This window comes from Camelus dromedarius, chromosome 3, assembly GCF_036321535.1.
Source record: "Camelus dromedarius isolate mCamDro1 chromosome 3, mCamDro1.pat, whole genome shotgun sequence".
Taxonomy (NCBI): Eukaryota; Metazoa; Chordata; class Mammalia; order Artiodactyla; family Camelidae; genus Camelus; species Camelus dromedarius.
Genome location: NC_087438.1, coordinates 78896781 through 78920557, shown reverse-complemented (window position 1 = coordinate 78920557; position 23777 = coordinate 78896781). Strand labels below are relative to the sequence as shown.

The 23777-nt window shown below is 42.0% G+C and overlaps 1 long non-coding RNA gene across 1 annotated transcript in view; it reads left to right on the top strand.

Moving 5' to 3' along the window:
- The window catches only part of LOC105095374 (uncharacterized), a 399959-nt gene that overhangs the window by 130319 nt on the left and 245863 nt on the right, over window positions 1-23777 (top strand). Inside the window, exon 3 of the long non-coding RNA XR_837744.3 lies at window positions 19409-19506. This is a non-coding gene — a long non-coding RNA (uncharacterized LOC105095374). The remainder of the gene's footprint in view (window positions 1-19408; window positions 19507-23777) is intronic.

The window sequence follows — 23777 nt, the reverse complement described above, 5'->3', positions numbered from 1 at the left end:
GTCCAGTCTCCAGACCGTTAAAGCTCATAGGCTCAGAGGATCATCACACCCTGTGCTTCCAACCTAATTACCATCAAGGAGCCCTTCTGCTACTTTCCTTCATCTCTATCCCATAGTTCTTTTTACAAAGATTTCTTCCAAACTGCTTCATTAAGACCTAATTATTTTTCCCTTTCTGTAACTATAAACATAAAACATCCATCAGAGTTGTAGGGGTGAGCTTACCATTTCAGCCTTACATATGGCAGATAAATATATGGCTTCCACTTAAATCTTCAAAAGAGGGAAGAGAATGGCAAAGCACCTTTATAGAACCTCCCAGGAGCCCTGGGGATCAAACCACTAATCTGATCTTCCCCCGACACCCACCCTCCACTGGCCCAACAAAGGCCCAGCAGATAACAGAGCCAGGACTAGAATCTGGGTCTCAGACTTGAACTAGAAAGCTCTTCCCAAGTTCCCAGCAACATTCCTCCTCAAGAGGTTTCCTGCCCCATCACTCGCTGTCAAGGTCCTGACAGTTGACTCTTCCCAGGCACCGTCACTACCCAAATGCTTGTGCCTGGGTTCCCTCAGCCTCTCTGCTCTATGGAGAGTCCTTGGCATCCATCCTCTGGCTGTCATCCTTCCTCCAGGATCTCCTTCATCCAGAGGGGAACATGATATGGGGTCTTGCCAGTTAAACCCCAGTCATTACACCGTTTCCAGAAGCAGTTGCTGGTCAACTAGCCACACCATAGGGCTCTGCTCCAAACTGCGGGTATGGCCAGGAGGGAAGGGGACACGTGTGAGTGGCCCCTTCCTGTCACTTTCAGGTCTGTCTGCATTTGGATTTCCCTGTGAGAAGAGAAGCATTGAACATCAGGGGGAGAGGGGTCTGTGGCATGATTTTATGGGAGACATTTTGCTAGGGATGAGTTCCTTTATTTAGTTATTAGGATTAATTATTTCAATAGAGGAATTCTTATTACCCTCCTGATACTGGGCTGGAAATAAAGTGAACTAGGTTCTAGTCCACACTCTGCTGTTCATTCGCAGTGCTGTCTTGAGAATGCCTCAACTTCTGGACAGTTCTGTTTCTTATTTCATAAACTGGTATAATAATAACCATTTTATCTTCCTGACTTGTCACTTGCTCTGCCACCATATTTTGGTTCAAGCCATCATCATCTCCCCTGGGAAAACTGCAAGCTGGCCTCCCAAGCTGGCCCAAGCTGGTTCTATTCTTACTTCATAAAAAGTCCATTCTCCAAAGATAAGTTAGCATAATCTTTGAAAAATGTGAGACTATCACTCTCCTGCTTAAATCCCTCTGATAGCTTCTTACTAGATTTAAAATAAACACCCTTCTGTGATCTGGCCTCTGTTTATGTCTCACCGCTTCCCATGCTACTGCGGCCCTACCATGCTCCAGCCACATGGATGTTCTGGCTGTTCTTGCAATCCACCAGATTCTGTTCCTGCCTCAGGGCCTTTGCACTGCTATCTCCCCTGCCTGGAATGCTTTTCTACACCTGGCTGCCTCCTTCTTGTCATTCAGGTCCCAGCTCAAATTCTTTCTCCTGAGTGGTCTTTCGTGACTGCCCTGTTTAAAGTAGTCCTTCATCCCTACCCTTAGCCCTTCTTTATTCCCTGATCATTTATCTTATTTAACTTTAATAAATAAGTAAGGAAATAATCCATTTAGTAGGTTTTCTCCCACTAAAATGCAAACTCCATCAGTCAGGGCCCATGTGGGCCTCCTTCACTACTGCATCTATTTTACCCACTAGACTCCCAGGGTTAATGTTTCTTAATGGCCTCTACCCCTTTAACAATAGCCCGCTCATTCTCTACGTCTGTTACATCACATGACAGCAGCCGGCATCTCTTGGAGAGCAAGGATTAGGCCGAGGTTGAGTAAACTATACACATTGTTAAAGATCACTGCATCCTCAGAAATGCTCAAAATTCTCCCAAAAGCCAGAGACGGGGGAGAGAAGGCAGCTTGAATGTTTACAGTCACAGGATGGGAAGCACTAAGCATGTGTCTATAACTTACCAAAAAACTTGAGTATTTATTTCCTCTTCTTGATGGTTGTAAAGCAGCAGGAAGAGACAAGCTGTTCCATTCAGAAACCACAGAGAAATGCTTCCATGATCTGAGGCTGCGGGGAGCATATGGGATACATTCTTTGGATTTAAGATGCAAACATTCAACAGATCATCCTTCCCTCCTGGAGTCTCTGCCTGTGACAGTGGGTCCTGCAGAAGGCCTGGCTGACTGTGCTTGACTTGAAAGAGGCTAGTGAATCTGTACTCCCTCCCCTCCCCTTGCCCCACCCTGAGAGGGGTCTTTGCTTGGCAAAGCTGTGAAAGGTCAGTAGAAAAATTGGCACGTTCAGCACTCTCCTTGGCTATTTCTGAAGGTTGGAAAGTGAATGATATAAATGTCTAATTAGAGAAGAGCGACACTTGCGCATTTAATCTTGGTGGGGGCTGGGGATCACACTCGGTCTCATTATCGCTTCTGCTACCTACAGTCTTCCTTGAAACTTCTCCTGTTACTTTCCAGCAGCCGTGCCAGTCACTGCCCCTGAGCAGCTGAGCCACGGTTTTCTGTGCTGTCATTGATACAGACAAGACACCAGGACCAAAGCCGGGTCAAGTTTCTTTTATATTCCACGGGAAAAAGTCACCAATTCAAATTCGGTCAAGGATGACGATGAGACTTTTGGCTCTGCTAGATTCATCTGTAGAAAATTCTTCCCTAAAAGACAGACTGAAGTGTTCAGATAGGTTTCTACAGAAAATACCAGGCTGTCATCTTCTGGGGAGGTGTGATTTTTAAAGCAAATTAGCCACTGGTGTTTTGATGAGTTTCAGTTTCTGAGCTTTTTCTACCATGTGTGGGAACTTGATAGAGTACAACTCTTGAGATTTGAAAGCAAATATACGAATACTCAACAACTGTTCATAATTCCTAGTCCTGTGGGGGTAAAACATTGGGGAAAAGGATATATAACCCACCCCATCAACACTCAAACGGGCTCAAGTGCAAAAGTGTCAGAACACTTGAGGGGCAGATGGTGGGCAGGTCCGTGATCTTTTCTAATCACCAATTATCCCATTCATTTGAGAGAAGTCTCAGTCTTTTCCTTGTAGGGTGTCAGGGACCACATGGCAGGGTAAAAAAAATGCTTATGGCAGAGAGTTTTTATTTGGTTAAAGGCTTTTCAGCCCAAATAGCAGAAATTATCCTTTGCATTCCCAAAACTTTTCTGGTAATACACAGGGATGAGGATGACAACAGTCTTGGTTTCATGCCCAATCACCTCTCAACCTTTATTGAAGAAACTCAGAATTTACTAGGATGGCTGACCTCAGCCATCATGGTGTCATGGTGGTATTTTAAATCCAGACCTCAGAAGACACTCCCTGCTAGGGGTAGCTGCCAGTACTGCTGGTGGGAGGCCTCAATACCCCCAGCTTATTCTTTCACTCCCTTCCTTGCAAAACAGCATTAAAAAGAGAACCAGAGACCTGTTTCATGGACGACATAACATCATGCAAGCAAAGGAAAAACTTCCTGTAGCTGGCAGTGAGGCTCTCCAAGGAGAAGTGCCCTGGGGGCTAAGCTGGGCTTGGATGGGAGGCACAAAGAGAGTATGGCCATGGACTGGGGTGGCCGTGGACCAGGGTGGCCACAAGCGCTCTGCACCCACATCACCTGCCATCTTCTTAGAGTGGGAACAGCTGGCTCCCTGCCCTGCTTGCTCTCAGGGAGAGGACAGACTGTGTGGGGATGGATGGGCTGGAGGCAGATGGCAGGTGGCTCCATTGTGGGCAGGACTGAGCTCTCCTCTGGAGTAAAGTGTCTTCTTCTTGATGGAGGTGGTTATGCTCCCAGGGACTGCGGTGGTGCTTGTCAGCTGTTCTGAGTTTTTTCCGCAGGGCATCTTGATCTCATATAGCAATTCCATTCCTATGCGGAGGATGAGCCATGGGCCTCCCGCCTACAGGAGATCAGCCCCGGGAAGACTTCTCTCTCCCACTTTCTCCTTTTTGGTCTTTCATGGAGATCATATCTTGATTTAAAAATCATCAGAGGGGTAATGAATGCTATCAAAACTGTAGAGCCAAGCTGAAACACCGCATTAGTAAAAGGATGATCATTGGAGTACACATAAGGATCAAAACCAGTAGGCAGCAATCCAGGACGTGTGGCCAAGAGTGTTCTCTCTATTGTAAGGCTCCCTCAGGCACAGCTTTTGAGACTGGTGATAACACTGGAATAAACTCCGTCAATCGAGGAATACTTCTATGTGGGCTCCTCAGGACACATGACATTGTCCATTTAGGGCTTCCCACAGATGTCCTGATTTCTCAAAATCTCTTTTTATACTTATAGGCTCCTTTTATGTGATGGGAAGGATCTTAAACCACTCTCTGACTAAGCCAGGAACAAGTGGTTTCTTTGCTAGAGCTCTAAATGCTGCCCCAAAGCCATTGAACAATTATCTTGTTAATTGGGAGACTTTAGATTTTGTTAATTGGTCTCCAGTATTTCTTCATGCCCTTCCCAATTAACCCAGTTTCATTTTGAGATGGAAAATTCCCCAGTGGCAGTAACCCTTTGTAGTGCAGGCAGAAATTTTTTATTTACCCCAGTTTTTCTAACAAAACAAAGCAGGCCAACCTTTGACTAGACCTTGGTGAATGAAGCCCATGAAAGTAGGTGAGCAGAAATGAAGTCTCCAGTGTGCTGCAGGGGCCAGTGGCCAAGTGAAAAGACAAAGGTCTCAGGTTGATCGGCCCCTGCTAGAGACCGGTTCTTGTAGAGTTGAATTCTCAGTGCCCCTAAGAAGCGAGCAAGATAAAGAGGGAAGAAAAATAGAAGGAAGCAAATGAAGCCCAGACCAGCTGCAGGTTCACATGATGCAGGGAAAGAGCAATTAAGTGTTCTTGCAGATTATGACAAAGTCCCGAGATGGTTTCTATGGAATTAAATTCCTTTTTTTTTTTTTTTGCTAATTTCCAGTTTTCTTTCTTCTATTTCTCTTCATATTAATTTTTATATTAATTTTTTAATGATTTTTTCTTTTTTATCGATTTATAATCATTTTACAATGTTGTGTCAAATTCCAGTGTAGAGCACAATTTTTCAGTTATACATGAACGTATATATATTCATTGTCACATTTTTTCTCTGTGAGCTACCATAAGATCTTGTATATATTTCCCTGTGCTATACAGTATAATCTTGTTTATCTATTCTACAATTTTGAAATCCCGTCTGTCCTTTCCCACTCCCCACCCTCTTGGCAACCACAAGTTTGTATTCTATGTCTATGAGTCTGTTTCTGTTTTGTACTTATGCTTTGTTTGTTTGTTTTTGTTTTTGTTTTTTAGATTCCACATATGAGCGATCTCATATGGTATTTTTCTTTCTCTTTCTGGCTTACTTCACTTAGAATGACATTCTCCAGGAGCATCCATGTTGCTGCAAATGGCGTTATGTTCTCGGTTTTTATGGCTGAGTAGTATTCCATTGTATAAATATACCACATCTTTTTTATCCAGTCATCTGTTGATGGACATTTAGGCTGTCTCCATGTCTTGGCTATTGTAAATAATGCTGCTATGAACATCGGGGTGCAGGTGTCATCCTGAAGTAGGGTTCCTTCTGGATATATGCCCAGGAGTGGGATTCCTGAAAATATTTTTTGATTCAGTTTTCATTTCCCATATTTGGTCCATGTCCTCTCTCTGAATAGCCCACTGCCTCTTATGTCCTTTCCCATTTGCTTTATTTTCATTTTCTAGTCTTTTCCTCTTCTCCCATCTTCTCTAACTCCCAGTGAATATATCATAAAATGATTTTCTGAGCCACTGGCTTTCCAACAATTGAGAAATAAAGCATCTTTCTACACAATTTTTGTCTTTTATCTTAGAAGCAAAGCTGAAATCTTTGTTAAAAGATAAGAGTTCACCCCTTAGTCACAGCAGCTATGAGGTGCTAGTCACTGTAGTCACTCTTCAAAATGCTGGGAATACACATTTGAATAAGATAAAAGCAAAAGCTCCCTTTTACTGAGCATGTATTTATTCCAGGCACAATGCTTAAATTTCTATTTTTCTTCTTTGTCAATCCTCACAGCCAACTTTAGGAGGAAAGTTCGATTTCCTGCATTTTCAGGCCATTGCCTTCAAGCGTTGGGACCACAGTATCAACCCAGTAATTTGGTTATGGAGCCCTGCCTGTAACAGTCTGCTCTACTACCTTCCTTAGTCCCTGTATAGAGTAGTCTGTGGTTCAGAGGATGTGACTGACATGTAAATGTGTGGGGTGTTGTGCTGGGCCATCATGTATAGTTGGGTAGGTTGCACTCTGCACAATTCCAGGAATTATCATTCATATATCCCTTAGAAATGTTCAGTGCTCTATCAGGAGACAAAAACTGTACAAATAATTTGAAGGGGGAAGATTTAATAAGAAGAATTTTTAGCTGCTAATAAGGATTAGCTACTAAAGGGGAATAAAGAGAGTTTTAAAGAATACAGGAATGGCAGATACAGGACTTTTGTATCCTGATTCCTTTCTGAAATTAGAAGGGGCTTACAGCATGAAAAATTGTTTTCAGCAATTATAAAGAATATTTCATTAACATCTCTCAAATGCAAATTAAGACTTTAACATCACACATACAGATTAAGAGGTGTGAACAGGAAATAGTGTGTCTGAGAGATTTTATTTACCACAAAAAAACTAACTTCAGTGTGCTCGTGTATGCTGGACCTTCAGACCAGAACTTTCCTCTGGTCACAGTCAATGTCCAAACAGCCATGGTGGGTGAAAGGACAGAGACCAATCATACTTAAAATTAGCCTGATGCTGCCTCTAAGAGTTGTCTGGTACCTTGCATGGCAACTAGTATTTGCCTTTCACATTATATGGAACCAGTAGCTTATTTAAGGACCAGTGAAATCAGTTTGTGGTTTTGTTCTATTTCATCTTTTTTTTTTTTTTTTTTTTTCTGGGCAGACTTAGGGGTCCATAGTTAAGGATAGAAGTAATCATGAAGCCTTGTAGAGGATAAGATGCCTGCCTAGTTTTTGCAATATGGAAGCCTCTGAACTTTATTCAGTCTTACTGTAAATGCAATTTCCATAGGGTAGTGTTGTAACTGCAGCATCCTCCTGGGACATCCTAGGAACAGGTAGGTGGATTGGATTGCTCAGCTAGGTATCAAGGCCTGAGTCATTCTGTGAACAGATTTGGTGCCTGCTGTGTGCACCATCCCTGTTTAAATGGTAATTTCTTCCTCTTGGTTCTACTCAGTTATTTCTCTATGTAAAGAGAGGTATAATTGGACCACTGAGGCATACCCAGACTTGAGGCTGGGAAATCTCAGGTGGCCAATCTAAAACAAAAACAAAAAACCAGGAGTGCTCCCTCCTCCTCATTTTTTTTTTCTGTTAATTCAACAAGGTATCTTGTAACAGAATCATTGGAGCATTCCTCCCTCCATCCCATAGGACACAGGGTTAGCCCATACTATCAGTTACTTGGTTGCTTGCACATTAATTACTCTGCTTATGGTGGGGAGAGTACAAAAAAGCACTGAGTCAGGCCATGGCAGGCAGAACTCACTCCTGTCTTTTACCTCTGTTACTTGGCCCCAGCGTTATAAAGAACTCATGGATTGCAGAAGGCTGGAGATTTGTTTGTTTTGTTTTTATCCAAAGGCAAAGCAGTGCACTTTGGTGTTTGTTTTTGTGAAACTGGAAACCATAGCTCACCATCAAGAGAAGGTGAGGGTCAGGAGTATATGCCTGTGGTTTTGCATTCTTTAATTTTCTAAGTCTGCAATACATTTGCTCTTTAAAAAATAATAGACATGATTTCATGTAGAAATTTTGGGAATAGTTTTTTTTTTAAGTAAAGGGTAAAAGGTTTATTTGATTTGAAGAGGAACCAGAGTATAACCTTGGTTTTTCAGTCTAGTGATGAGATGCCAAGTCTTACAGACCTTGAGGGGACTAAACAAAGCTGACTTAGTAAAGGTTAATGAAGCCAAAAAAAGGGAGAAAACCACCTCTGCATGTTATGTATGTACATGGGTTTTCACTGGGTAAACACTGCCCAAGACACAATGGAAAAGTTTCACGTGTGGTGCTCAGTCTGGAGGAGAGATCATTCATGGAATAGGCTCTGGACATGGGAAAGGGTTTGCGGAATATTCTGGTAGCCTCCAGTGCTTGTCTGTTAGCCACTCAGATTTGGATCCTTCTGCCTGATTTCTCTTTAAAGTAAAACTAAAAACAACCCCAGCTTTAGTGAGCTCTAATTAACATAAAATAAATCACACCTATTTAAACTACATAATTTTGTATGTTTTATGTATATATACAGCCTCACCACAATCAAGATGTTAAATGTTTAAGTGAGTGAAATAAATGTTAAAGACTCTGCTGATATGCACCAGGAAGCCTCTGAAGACCAGGGAACTCCGGCTCAAAGCAGGCACGGGATTTTGCAGGGTGACCAGAAGAGAGGGTTACATGTCTTTGTGCTGTGACTCAGATAAAAATCTCAGTTTTTAACTGTTGTGAATCTCACCACTGGTATCATTTAGAGATTTTTCCCTCTTCTTGGGGCTTCCTGCTGAGCATAGTGCAATCTCATCCAGGCAACCGTCAGAACAGTTCTCCTGAGAGCTGGTTTTGCAATCCTCGTGCTTTTGTTAGTCACTGTTTTGGGGAAGGGAGGAGTAGCAAATAAAAGTGAGGTTGAGGGAAAGGAAAGGAGTTTAGGATCAAGGCCAAGGGTCTTGCTGTCATGATTTTAAAAAGTCCTTTGACAAAGGTAATACCCATCACCCCCCAAAGTCTCTTCTTGCCCTATTGTGATTCTTTCCTCCAACTTCTCACCCTACAAGGCTCTCACTGGTCTAGTTCCTGTAATATAGTTTAGTCTGCATTTTCTAGACTTTTTTGTAAATGGAATCTAACAGTTTAAACTGTTTGTCTGCTCTCATCAGCATAATTATTTTGAGATTCATCCATGTTGCTGTGCGTACCAATAATAGTTACTCCTTTTTATAACTGAGTGTCATTCCCTTGTATGATTATAGCACAGTTTGTCCATTTACCTGTTAGTGGAGTTGTGGGCTGTTTCTGGGTTTTGGCTGTTACAAACAAAACCTACCATAAGCATTTATATTCAAATCTTTGTATGGTCATATACTTCTGTTTCTCTTGGGTAAATACCTAGGAGTGAAATTGAAGGATAACTGTACGTTTAATTAAAAAACACTTTTAAGAAACTTCTGAACTGTTTTTGAAAGTGGTTTCATCATTTAACACTCCTGCTAGCTGTATATGAGTTTTCCAGTTTCTTCACATCCTCCTCAGCACTTGGTATGGTCAATCTTACTAACTTAGAAATCCTAATATTTGAATAGTGGCACCGAATTATGGTTTTAATTTGCATTTTTCCTAATTGCTAATGATGTTGAGCATTTTTCCTAGTGGCTGTTTGTCATCTGTATATCTTCTTTGGTGACATGTGTGTTCAAATCTTCTGCCTATTTTTTAAAAAACTGGGTTATTTACTTTCTTATTATTGAGTTTTATGAGTTCTTGATCTATTCTGGATATAAAGCCTTTATCAGATGTGTGATTTTCCGATATTTTCTCCCAGCCTATGGCTTATCCTTTTATTCCCTAAACTGTGCCATTCAAAGAGCAGAAGTTCTTTATTTGATGCAGTCCAGTTTACCTTTTTTTTTTTCTTCTTAGTGGAATGCACTTTAGGTGTTGTTTCTAAGGAATTTTTGTCTAACCAGGGTCACAGAGATTTTCTCCTAAGGCTTTTCCTGTAAGTTTTATCATCTTGTTTACATTTAGGTCTATGATCCATTTGGAGTTAATTTTTGTATATGGTACAAGTTCTATGTCAAAGTTCAGTTTTTTGGGGATATGGATATCAAAATGTTCAAGAAGCATCATTTGTTGAAAAGATTATCCTTTCTTCATTGAATTACTTTTACATCTTTGTCTAAAATCAATTGATCATATATATGTGGTTCTATTTCTGGAGTCTCTATTATGTTGCATTGATCTATTTGTCTGTCTTGGCAGCAATACTATACTCTCTTAATCTCTGTTGTCTTATAAGTTTTGAAGTAAGGTGGTGAAAGTCCTTCATTTTTGTTATTTCTCAAAGTTGTTTTGCCTCTTGTAAGTCCTTTACGTAAGTCCTTAATGTAAATATGAAGAATAGATTTGGTGGTTGTACTATTGGGATGGAGGCCATGGTACTGTTTGGACTTTTCTATTTTCAACTCATAGAAATGAAATAGGTGGCTGACTGTGCCTAGTGAGCTTACAAACATTCCAATATTCTGGGAGTCAGAGGCAGCTACATTTTATTGTCTCCCTGACTCGGACTGCTGTGTGGGCTTGGGACAGACATCCCACTGTCTCTTGGCTTCCCTTTCTTCCCCACGTGTGGAGGAGGAAGGATCACAGTGTCTTTCCTGAGTGGACATTTGTTTCACATTTCAGCTTAAGGATAAACATTCTTTCTCCCTGGGCCAGTCACCAGTTACGTGAGCGAGTTTGTTTCTTTTTAAAGAGGCGCCTTCTGTGCGGTGTGCAGCTCTGTTGTGCTAAAGGCCTCTTTGTAGCACGTCCTTTGCCCAGGTTAGGCACCTTTAGCTGTGCATCGGATTTGGTTACCTATTCAAGGCAAACTGGCTCCCACCTTTTCCCCTGTGGAACTCCTCTACCTGTGGCCTCACATCAGAGAGGTAGGACATTGTCTTCACTGCACACCACACTCACCGGGTGTAACTGAGGTCCTGCAATTCCAGCTGTCAGTGTGCTGACGGACACACAGCTGGCTCCTTCTAAGTGTCTTCCTTTTGTTGAAAAAAAATCATCATCTACAGTCTTTGAAACAATTAAAAAGAAAAAAAGCAAAACAGAACACGGGCAATGGTATTTTAATATGTAGGATTATTCCCAGGTCAAGATTCTGCCCGTAAACGCAAAGGAGAATGATTAAAATAATAGCACATTATTTTTTTAAAACATTTACTTATCTGACTTTTGTTTTTCTTGGTAGTGACTATCTTTATCTTCTGAGAAAATGGTGAGGATGCTTCGTAAGGAAAACGAGAGAAAAGAACTTTAGCACCTACTTGAAAGAAAAAAATCAACCAGAAAATGAGGTTGACTTAACAGACTTTTGGCAAGTTTCCTAGCCTGTCCTGCGTGTGAAGTCTCCCATTTGGGTGAACGAGGGAGTTATATGCTGTTTCTTCTCCTCTTTGCTAAGGTTGTGGCTGGCACTTAGAGCTCTGCCACTTCTAGCTGTGTGACATTAAATGGGTGACTCAATTTTTTCAATCCTCTCTCTTCATCTCCATAGTGGGAGTCGTAATAGCATCTTCCTCATATTGTGGTTGGTAGGAGATCTGAATGAGACTCTGTGGATAAAGTGTTTAGCTCTGTGACTGTCACACAACAAATGTCCAATGAATGACCATTTTCATTAGTCCTATTCCATTATGTGTTTTAGTGAGCTTCAGAAAGGCTCAGACTTAGTCTTTTTCTTTTTGATCGCTTCTCTTTTCTCCTAAGGGGGCATTCGATGAATCTTGAGTCTGGAGCATGTAGATGAGGATGACAGTGATGATGATGGTATGATGATGTAAAGGTACCATTCTAGGGACACCTCTGCAAGGATGACAGACCTGCCATGGGGATTTCATGAGTGCTCTAAATAAGCAGGTGTATGGCTCTCAGATGCTTAGCTTTTCTGTCCTTCCAGCAACACCATGAGGAAGGTATACTTACTACCCCCATTTTAGAAATGAGAAAACTGTGAATTAGAATGTGGGATGACTTACTCAATGTCACACCGCTAGAACAGGCAGAGCTATCTAGCTGCCGAGCCCACACAACCCTGCAGAGAGGAGGAGTAACCCCGTTCTTCTTCCTTCACCTGCTCCCCAGCCCTCACACCAGGCCTGTGATTGTTCTGGATGACTCGGAGCCGGTGAGTCATCTTCTGGCATCTGGTTTCTCCAATGGTGCTGTGGGAATGGATTTAAAAGGACTTGAGAATGACACAGCATTTCTCAGGAGTCTTGGCAAAGCCATTGGTCAGTGCTGATCTATGTGGCTGCTAACCTACAACTTAGAGCTGAAGGCCTCTGGTGTTGATTTTCCTCAGTTGCTTTAATTCAGATTTTTGTTCTCTAGGTTCGGGTTTAGTAGGGGTCATTGTCTTCTCTATTTTTGGGGTTTGGATTCTTGTTTTAGAAATGGGTGGCACATTTTTGGAGATTTGAAATTTCTGTTACAGTGTTAGATCTCTTCCAACTCTGATGGATTTGTGATATGAATACCAGTAAAACAGATACTTCTGTAAGAAGTGTGTTTTTTGAAAAGAAAAGAAGGTAATATTTGTTAAGCTCCTACTTTGAGCTGAGTCTGTAAAGTTTGTCAGATAATTTGCTCCATTGAATTTCTGAGATACTTCTGCATCGCTAAAATTTATATTCCTAGAAGGACTGCATGTTACTCAATTTGAGTTCCCAGTGCCTTATCTGTGCCTAGCAGGCAATAACACTCGTTAATTTGATGAACACTTGAATGAATATTTCCTTTTTTACACGTTTGAGTATTGATGTGAGGACAGCATATCCAATGGTAGGGACCATCTCTGTTAATCAGTCAATCAGTCGAAAACAGATTCCTTACAGGCAGTGGAGGCTCTGGAGTGTCTACATGGGTTGGAAGGGAGGGCTTCAGGACAGGTCTTAAAACTCTCTTGGCACAGGAAGCACTCAGTTTTTGTTCTACATTTATTTGAAGTGGCTTTGGAGGTGCTGATAGAGATAATGGGGAGAGATGATAAAGCCTTTTAGCTCACTTTTTGGTGCCATGGTTATGCGTAAGCTTCTAGAGAAGTGCTCCCAGAGGCGAACAGAACCAACATTAAAATGTACTTAATCTGACTCCTTTAACCAACCCTATGTGAGTCAGCAGCAAGTAGAAAGGGCAAATCAGTAGTCAACAGCAATATTAGAGCAGAGGAGCCCAAAAGGAGTGAGCGGTCCCCTGCTCCTTGACTCAGTTGTAATAGACACAAGCTTTCTTTGGTGAAAGAGTGAAAGTTCCTGGCTATGGCAGTGGAACAACTGACCATGGGCTGTTGACCCTTGGAGGAAAGGACTTTTGACCTTAAAGTTGAAAAGGCTATCCATGATGTTGAGAGGAGCTATAATCACTGAGTTATAAGGACTTGGTAGACAGTGTCTCATTTAATCTTATCATGTATGACCTCTTCTTAACTGCACAATACAGATGAGGAAAGCGAGGATTATACATATTGTATCACTTGCCCAGAGCCATGCAAGTCATCATGTGAGTGAGAATTCAACCCTGGGGCCCTGGGCCTATCTGGCTCTTGAAGTGCTCTGTGTGACTTCTCACATCTGGATGGCCACATCACAAAGGAACAGTCTCCTTAGGGAATGGGACCTTAGGCTGGATTACCTGAGTGAGAGATTTGAGGGCTAGTCTGGAGAACTTTGTTTTTCACATTTTGATATGTTCTCTAGAACTATCTGCTTTATTTTTTGTTCTTTTAATCACAAGATTGATCTTTAAGAAGACAGAGGGGAAAGCAAGCTAGTATGTGTCTCAGGTAGTCATATCAATGATGGAATATAACTGAGTAAGTGGGTCCCAAACTTTGAAGTGCAAACAAATCACCTGGTGGGTCATATTTTAAAAAATGCAGATTCTCACCTTCTCCATTCAGAGATTCTGAATCAGTAAGTGTGTAGTGTAGGGAATCTGCATTCTTAACAAGCTCCTCCAGGTGATTCTAATGCTTGTGGACCACACTTTATGAGTTCCTGATAACACCACCACCTACTGGCGAGTGTCTTCTAATTGTAGGCCAGCAGGAAGGTGCCAGGAGAAAGTAAAGGGTTGGGCTTCCTCCTAAGGGTTGGGCTGGCAATCCTGACTTCCAGAGGGGAATAATGTCTCAGGAGTACACTATTGAGTTGTTGTGATGAGTATCATGTAATGTGTCTCTTCTGACCTCAGGATTCTACAAGCCATTTGCCAGAATGATCCAGGATTATTAATTGCTTGCTTAAGGTGAAAAAAAAAATCAAAGTGCTCAAAGATAAGTAGATTTCCCTTTTCTTCCCAGCCAAAAATACAGATCCAAATCGAAATCCTTCAAAATATCTACAGAGATTTCTTTGCGTAGTATGATGAGTACCACTGAGTACCAAGATGTGCTCAAGTGTTCTATCACCAGCTATCTGAGGTTTGCATTAACTGAAGAGACATTCCAGTCTGCTGGAAAGCACTATACTCTTAAAACAAGAGGAGAACACTCCAAAAGCAGTACAACACCCTGCAAGAAATTCCAAAAAATAGTCTCTGGTCCTAGCTAACTTTTTGTTTTTTATTTTTGATATTTGTGTTACAATAAAAGCCTTCCTATCAAGTAAGGTGAACATGACGGTTGCCAGTTGACTGACCCAATCATTTATCTTTAATGTCCCTACGAGAAGTGTCTCTGGCTTAGCAATGCAGCCCCTTGGCAGAGCTGACCACGGCCCAAGGGAGCACCGTCAGCAGCTGCTATTACTAATTTAGCTCGGTAGCCTGCATTATATTTAAAGATCACCATGACTCAGCCAAGAGCTATGAGATTATCAAATGTTCAGACAAGAGGGGAGCCACTGAAAGGCTTCAGCAACAGCAGGAATGCTCAGGTGTATTTTGTTACAAGGATACAAGAAACGGCTCTAGCATTTGAAAGTAGGGTGCAGCGTAATTACATGCAATTAACTAAGGACTCCTTGGGCAGCGACCCAACTTGAGACTTTATCTGACAGGGTTGCAGGGCCGGGGAGACGGGGGAGAGACCTTATTTTAGCTGGGTTAGGGAAAAAAAATACCGAAGGTTGTGGCTAATAGAAGTACGTGATGTATAATGAGAAATGAAAAACATCCACTTCTATCTTTTGCCTGACTGAAGCAATCATTTTCCAACCCTTTTGTTCAATACTATTGGTCCTCAGGGTGTAGTTTCCCTCTTTGTGTCCTCTTAGAGAGCTGGAGAGAATGTAAAAAGCAAAACAAAGCAGAGTAAGAATCAAGGCAAACGCCAACCAAGCCAATTAGCAACTTGAAGGTGGAATCCACACTTCTCTACAGAACAAAGAGGAAGTTTTAGACGGTGATGTGGTATGATCTTTCTATGACAGAAATCGTTGCTAAACTTAGAAATACTTCCTAGATGTGATTGCATGGTGAATGCCTTTCCAGATCTTTTTCCTTCCTCTGCTGCTCAGGGTGAACATTAACTTTATATAAAAAAACCCCCAACACTTGTATTTGTTACATATGTTGACTCCAGGTGAAATTCAAGAATTCATTCTGGAAATCTAGGGGTTTTTTTTCTTATTATCTTTGCCATAGCTTGGGTGAAACTGCTTTACGTGACTACAGAAATGTGCTGTTAGGTTGGGGGAAATGTTTCTTGAAAAGACAGAATACTGATCTTTTATAACTTTGAGGATTAAAATTTTGTGTTCAACGTGGTTTCTATTACCTATGGTGGGACTATTTCAGGAAAAAAACATGTCTTTCAAGGAAAAAAATGAGGATACAATTATGAGGAAAGAATTATATAGGAATGAAAAAATACGTAGCTGCTTGGGAGATTAGGGTACCGGTTCTGTGCAAAGGTCTGTGAACGCTCAATTCATATATTTTTCAGTAGCAACCACTGCAGGAAATAGTCCTATTAGACGCTCTGGGAGAAACACAAGACACTAAGGGATCATTAAAAAAATCCAAGACATAAATACCTTTGCTGCACTATACAAGTTTTACCTATTGTTCACTGGCATTTTAGTTTTAATGGGTATATGTCATCTTTATCGATTCCTGGGCTACTGGAAGATTGTCGTTACCTCAGACTAGTCCCAGGCACAAAGTTCCATCTCTCCTATCTCTTTTTACCTTAAAGGATGCAGTTTTCTCTTCACCTAATGAATCTTCAGACTCTGGTGTTTGGCTGTGATGCTATGTGTTTCCTTTCTTGCCACCCAAGCTCTGAGCTGAAGTGAGACTGTAATCACTAGGGCGGGCAGCGTCTACATTCTGTAAATGTGCATTTGGATCCTGTGAGAGCTTGTCCTCTGACTTATTCTTTGCAGCTGAAAAGGTGCTGGATGAAATTATTTAGGTAGTAAGCCTTCCATCTCCCTTCCTTCATTCCCTCCCTCCCTCCGTTCCTCCCAACCTTCCTTCCGTCCTTCTGTTTTTCTTTTCTTTTTTTTTAGAAGTAGGAAGGAACACTCATTGTCTTTTTTTGAAGTTTACAAATTATAGGTCCAAATTTGTGACAGCAACACATTCCCTGGGTCTGATTTTCTAGCCTAGCAGAAGGACCACATTTCAAGGAAATGTTATTGGTGTTGGATATTGCTTGAAATCAGATCCAACACCAAGTTTCTGCCCGAACAAAAGAGGAGCCAAGTAGCAGAGGGCACACCAGGCTGGGAGGCAGGAGACAGGGCTGTACTTACCTGTCCTGCAGAGAACCACTGTACAAACCTGGGACAGTCACTCTACCCTGTGCCTGAGCCTTCCTACCTGTGACACAAGAGCTTTATTGTTATTAGTAGTAGTAGCAGTTAATACCTAAAGGTATTAATTGAATTGAGGGGTGGTAATTAGGTTTGTTTATTTATTTTTTAATGGAGGTACCAGTGATTGAACCCAGGACCTCATGCATGCTAAGCACATGCTCTGCCACTGAGCTATACCCTCCCCCGAGAGCTTTAGATTTGAAGGAAGTCTGTATTTCCTCTCATCCTCAGAGCCTACCATTCTCTGTATTGGTTGAAATGGATTTACCTGGGCTTCTGAATTTTAAGCTCCAGCTTTTCTTCATTCTTTCCTTCCTCCCCTGTTTCCTTCCTTCCTTTCCTCCCTCATCCTGCTCTCCTCTTTTTCTTCATTTTCCCCAAGCATCCATCTGTACCTTTATTTTATTTCTCTATCTCTTAGGGTCTATTATTTTACAATAGGGAAATGGAAAACCAGAAGGGTTCAGTGATTTTTTAAGATTGCAAAGTTAGTGGCCAAGAACCTGAATGCACCTTTAGGGTTGGGCCTCTCTTTCTACTATATTATGAGTCCATATTTCTCTCTTGCTTTGTCCTCATGATTCTTCTTATAGGTAACAAGAAGCCCTCAAAAACAAAAGATCAGGACAGACAATCAGATTGTACTTTTGTCTCAACACAGCACAGGAAGGGGCAAGAGAGTGGTGGACAATGAGAGCTGTGCTATGACTCTTCACTCTGAGAAACGGGGAAGAATCAGGCTTGGGCAACCTAAGAGAACATTGGGAACATTTGCTTCTGTAAGAAATGGGGTTGTGAGTGAGGTGTTTAGTAGCTAGAATTTAATTTGTGAAGGCGATGGGAAACACCAACAATTAGACAACCCAAACCCGCTTCTGCTCCGAACACTAGCTGGGTGGCTTCGAGCAAATAACTTCACAAACCTCTTAGGACCCAAGTTGCTCATAAAATAATGATTTGTTGAATATAAATATCAACCATAATAATATAGAATCTGCCTGAAGTTAGGGAGACTGGATCTTTGAGGCCTCTCTGGTTTTGATTGTATACCTGAAAAGTAGCCTTGGACATACATGGTCAAAACTGTGAAAAAGCCTGGGGAGCTGTGTAATCCAAGATTAACAAAATAATTGATTAGAACCAGGTTTTCATCATTCTGAGCTGAAAAATGATAACATACCTTTGTACTTCAAAAGATGATGTCTTCCCTTCCCCTTCTTGTCCTGTGTAGCACTGCATGGTATTTATAAAGAGAAGTCAAGTAAAAGAATTTTTTAAAAACTAAGCATTTTCCTGGCTCTTGCTTGCACTTACTAAGGCAGGGTTGCAGTGGCCTTTGAGGTCTCCCAGGCAGTCACATGTTGGAGTCCTGGTTTTTCTCAGTCTCCTGCTCCAACACCCTGCAGCTGGGCACTGACACCTTCTCTGGGCAGCCGCTGTCTGGTGGGCACTGCTCTCTCTTAGATGGGTATTGCTGTGTCAGGAGGTGCCACAGTGCCTGGTCCCAATGCCACCCTGCCCGTGCTTGCTGACAAGGAAGGGCAGAATCCTCTAGAGGCTCCCAAATGGGGCTGCTGGTGTCTGGGCAGCAAGAAGTACACTTGATTTTTCCTTATTGTTTCTAGTTCCCAAACAGGGATCTGACTCTGCTTGTTGGGAATGAAATGGGGAGGCTGGGCCAGCAGATGGCAAAGCTGAACGAGAAACACCTCCATATACTCAGATCCAGGCTGAGGCTTTGTTTTTGGACTAATAAGCACACTGTACTCCATGAGTGACCAGCATTCCTGGTCTCCTGGGACTGAAGAGTTTCCCAGCCTGGGGACCTACACCACTAAGACAGGGGCCAGTCCTTGGGGAACTGGATGGTAGGTGTCATGGCTCCCTCAGCCCACATCCCTTCCCAAGGGGTTCCTCAGAGGCCTGGGCACGTAGCAGTCTTTGAACCCCAGCAGTACATGTGGCTTCGACGCAACTTAGGACTGCTGCTTTCTATTTACATGGAATTTAGCACAGAATAAATAAATTGAAATTTCTTCATTTTTCCATATCCAAATTGAACTACTGTACCTAGCATGCTACTCAAAAGAGGCAGGCCTTTTTACCTGGGACATCAGCGAGAATTTGCGGCAAAGTGCCGCAGACTCAGCAGTCTTAGCAAATATTTACTAAATGTCTATCAGGACCCTGTGCAGACCTCAGCCTCTTTAGGGCAAATTTGAACTCCCGTCTTCCTAAAGGAGTTGAAATACTCTTCACCATTTCCATACCCTTTCCTTGAAAACACCCCCACCCACCAAAGGGGATTTTCAGCTCTTTCATCATTATATCAAAAAATGAGCAATATTATTTTAAATAATACCAGCTGGGAATTAGAACCAACCCAGCAGCTTACAGAGATCAATCGGTTTCTTAGTTTTATTTTTTGTTTTACACGATGTGAAGGTAATTTAGCCTGCTGCTAATTGCAGTCTATTTAATTACAATGCATGCAGCTATAAAAGCAAGTACTAACACAGGTTGCAATTAAAGCATCATGTCAAAAAGCTGTTGAGTGTCTGTGAGGGTGGAATTAGAGGATGGAGGAAGCCTCAGAGGTCATTTAGCTCGTTGTTCTATTGTGGGGACTTCACGCCACATTTACAGAATGCTTTGTGTAAATCTCCTGGGATTACTACATCACATAAAGGTAGAAAGGATTGACGCTAATATTTATTTTTTAGCCACCAGCTACCAGACCTGATCTAGGAAGATGACATGGATGGTTTCACTTAATCTCCCCAGCAGTCCTACGAGGGAGCTGCTTTACCCCTGTATGTAGGTAAGTTCACTATGTTCAGAGAAATGAAATGATTTTTCCCAAGTTGTCCCAGCTCATTGGTGGCGTAGGGATGAGCTGAAACAGACAGGCTTGGTGTGGATGGCCATGCTCTCGCCACCCTGAAAAGTCAGCTGCTCTTCTCTCATGGCAGGAGTACCCCCAGACTCAAAAAGTGACTTGTCCAGGTCTCAGTGACAGGACTTGAGATCTGGAAAGGGTACTGGAGGTTATGAAACTCAACTTGTTCATTTTATAAGTGATGGAATTGAGGTTTGGAGAAGCTGGATTGAGCTTGAGACATGCCCATGGGGGATATGAAGCCTGTATTGTCCCTTCCGTCTCTCCTGGCACCCCGACCTCCAGCCTAGGCCTTGGGCTCCAGTGTTCCAGCTCATACAACCTCCCCTCTGCTTTCCTGGACCGCTCCCCCTTCAGAACTCACCTCTGAGTGATTAGTTGTGTGGGACAGGCTGGTGCCTGGAGCTTCTGGTTCCTCTAAGGAACGTAGGGGAGTCAGTGATGGACAGTTGGGTCTCTTGCTGTGAGAACTCTTCTACTCCTCTGGTGCTTAGCAGTTTGCTTCCACAATCCAGGCAAAATGTGTCTATTCCCCAGCCATGGTCAGAGCTGGGATGATTTTAAAAGCTGTGGATGCACACCCTCTAAGGAGGAACCTCAGGCTGTGTAAGCAGAGTTATAAGATGTTTTGCAAAACTGGATGTAATTTCAATTTTGCGAAGCGGAGTTTTGTTTGTGAATAATGCTTTGTTTGCCAGTGATCCTCAAACCAGCTCGCTTGGGAATCTAGAGGGCCTGGAAACACTCAAAGGCCTGGGCCCTGACCCAAGAGATTCTGATTCAGGAGGTCTGGTAACCCCTATTTCTCATTAGGCTCTGGGTGATGCTCAGGGATTAAGGTCTGATGCCGGCTGCGCCCCACAAGTGCTGCTGTGTTAATGTACTTACTAAAAGCCAGCCAGGCCTCTGCATGCCAGCTGGCTTGGGACATGGCAGACCTGAATATTTGAACCTGGCCGTGCTTTTTTAAGGTTTTCAGTTTTCAGCAAAACATAATTGATGAAGAAAGAACTAAGGATGTCTACCAGTTAGTCCATCTGTTGCCAATTTATTTTCTATCGTAAACAAATGTAGATTCTACAATTTGTTATTATGATAAATTGGTTGTGTGACGGGTACAGTCCAGCCTTCTGAAATATGACAGCCACACGATAGCATAATACTTAACAATAGCATCCTTATTCTACACGGCTGGTTTTTATCCAAGTGCGAATGTCTGCAGCATTTCCGTTACTTTTTGTAGAATCTCATGTCTTTCATACCAAGCTCATTTGTAAACGTGGCTCCTTACTTGGCCCCAGCCTCCCTGATCTCCCTTTCCCTTAGTTCAAGGAAGACTCAAAGTCACAGGCAGAATTCTGTTTACATTGATTCGTTCCCATCTCAATGGCTAGTCACTGATGAGAAGGTGTGAGATCCCCGAAGCCTAACTAACAAATACACCATGGGAGAATGACTAATTGATCAAAGGAACCAAAAGCTGAAGTGAGGAATCACCTTTTAAACTGCAGCTTCTCCTTGATTTAATTTGCAGGAGCCCCGCCAAACATTTACAGTGAAAAAACCGTGGAGGGGAAGGAAGCAGTATGTTGTTTTCCCTACACCTCCAGAGATAATTGTCCATGCTGATTTGTGATTTATTTCTTTCACTGAAAACTCAGGGAGGAGGAATGCATTCAGGGAAACAGAAAGAGGAGAATCCCAAACATGTATTTTTTTTAATTCCTAGAATAAAAGGAATTTGCGTAAAAGACCTTCTGACAGCTTTCATGATTAAATTTGATGAACAATTTGGTCGGTTTTAGGATGTTGACTTGTAACATTTACCATAGAAGGGCTCACTTCTTTGGGAACTGAGAAGATGTGATTTTCCCCTCAGAAAATGACATGGTGCTTTGGAGTGGGAGAGAGCAGTTGGAGAAAGTTGTCGGGCTGTGTTCTTGCCTGTGTGCCCACTGCCCAGTCTCCCGCACCCACGCCCACCCCCAGCACCCTTCTCCTCCTGATCTCTTAAATTATGCCACTCAGCTTCTAGTTGTGCGTTTCTGACCCCAAAAGGAAAGAAAACGAAAATGATTGCTTCTTCTTTTATAGTCTGCTATTTCGGGAGGTATTTGAGGCCGTCTTGGAACCTTATTTCATTGAAATTGTTTTTTCATGCAAATGTTTGTTTTCCACTTAATTTTGGTCATTTCTCTGCAATGCCCTTTCACAGAACAAAGCCAGAAATAGGTGCTAGTGTCACTGGGTGGAAGTTTGCTCCCCAAATGCCCTAATTGTCCTCAGTCCACTGCTCCCATAACAGAGAACTAGAGCTGCTGTTACTATTGAGAAAGAATGTTTTCTCTGCTTCTGACAGATTCTTCCCTTAGTGCATTGATCCCGAGCCCTCTAATTATGGCTAAGTGTCCTGGCTTTATGATGCCTGAACATAAATGGTTCTTAAACAACTAGGTTTTCTTTTGGCAGTTCACTATTTTGTCTTCTTTCTTATTGACAATCACATAAAAAGACTTTCAAATTTTAATGGCTATGACAAAAAGCCATTGAACTCATGTTCATTTTCATAGATACATTTTTAACTGTTCCTCAATGCTGAATATTTACAGTTTTTTCTTGTGTACGTGATGCTTCTCCAGTGTCTGTTTTATTCAATCAGAAGACATTCCCAAAAGTGAGATTGTGAGGTTGAAGGGCATTATCATTTTTTTATAGCTCTTGAAACAGGTTGACAAAATATTCCAATATGTGGCTACAGTTTCACCACGATGATGCTGGAATTTGGTGTTACTATTATTTAAATCTATTTTGCAATCCTAATAGAATGAAAATGGTGCCCGTTATTTTGACATTTTCATGTTTTTCATAATAACAAGGTTAATATATTTTCTAATATATTTATTTGCCATTTGTATCTATCATTTTAAAAAATGCCACTGTATATTGGTAAATATTAGTTCAGTGAATACTGAGTTTTTGGACACATTCTAGCCATGGGCAGGATAGGAGGGAGGGAGAGAGGCTGGAAGAGAGGGAGAAAAGAAAGGGACCAGGGGAAGAAGGGAGAGCGTGTGTTCTAACAATAGTCATTGGCAGTGCTTGACCTTGCTCAAATATGGGCCCATCTTACAAAACCTGTCCCAATTTAAAATTAGACTTCTACGGGGGACAGTCCAAACATACAGGCTTTAAAAGCTGAAGCCTTCTGTTTAACTATTCTTTGCTTCTTTGTTATGAATGTGTTTAGTGGAACCATATGCTCTTCTCCCTTTGAGATGGGCATTTTGCCATGTGTATAATGCTTTGTGACTATTAATTACTCTGTATGAAATAAGTTATTATTACTCTGCTTCTCTTCTCTGATGAATCCAGTTCTCTAGGAGAAGTGAGTTTTCGTCTTGTTTGTTTCTAAACAAACTGCTTCTAATTTTGAGACTTAAGTGCAGGAACAGGACAGGCAGCTATGGTGTTTTCGTGATAACTCAGCTCTCTGGGGTATGCATAATTTGGGAGAGACATTTTTCACTGGTGACACCCTTGGAAAACTTGAACCTGCTACATGGTTTCTACTCTGTGTGGGGAGATTCAGTATCTCCAGTTTATTTTTATATGGCCAGTGCCAGTGAGGACCCACAGAATTAGAGAAACAAGCAGTCTACTTCTCTGCCTCTGAGTAGGACAACCAGCAGGTAGGTTTGTTCAGTCATTTATTCAATCATTCATTAGTTCATGCCTGAATCCAACTTATGTTTATTGAAAAGCTGCAGTTCCAGGTCCCCTGCTAAGAATTCTGATCCAGGAATGCTTAGAGAAAGAAATGCAGCCATGCTTTCCTGGGTTTCCTGCTGCTAATTCTCTGATGTCTGTCAGATACTCTTTCAAAAAGTAGCAAACTCTTTCTAACAAACTGACTTTTGCTAATCCAACACCCTGCCTCACCCCACTCCTCCAGCATACACAGCTGATAAGATCCCTGAACAAAGAAAGGAGGTGGAGGAAGATCTGTGACTTCAAGATCTGAACATGGAGAAAAAGAAAGCCTCATCAGAGGTAGGATCAGAGCAGGGAAGGTCAAGAAATTCGTATTGACCAAATACCGGATGCTCTACACTGTTGTGAGAATTAGAGAGGATGACAAGTGTAAAGCCCTGGTGATCTGATTGTGTTTCCTGAGGGTCTGTGACTACTAGGTT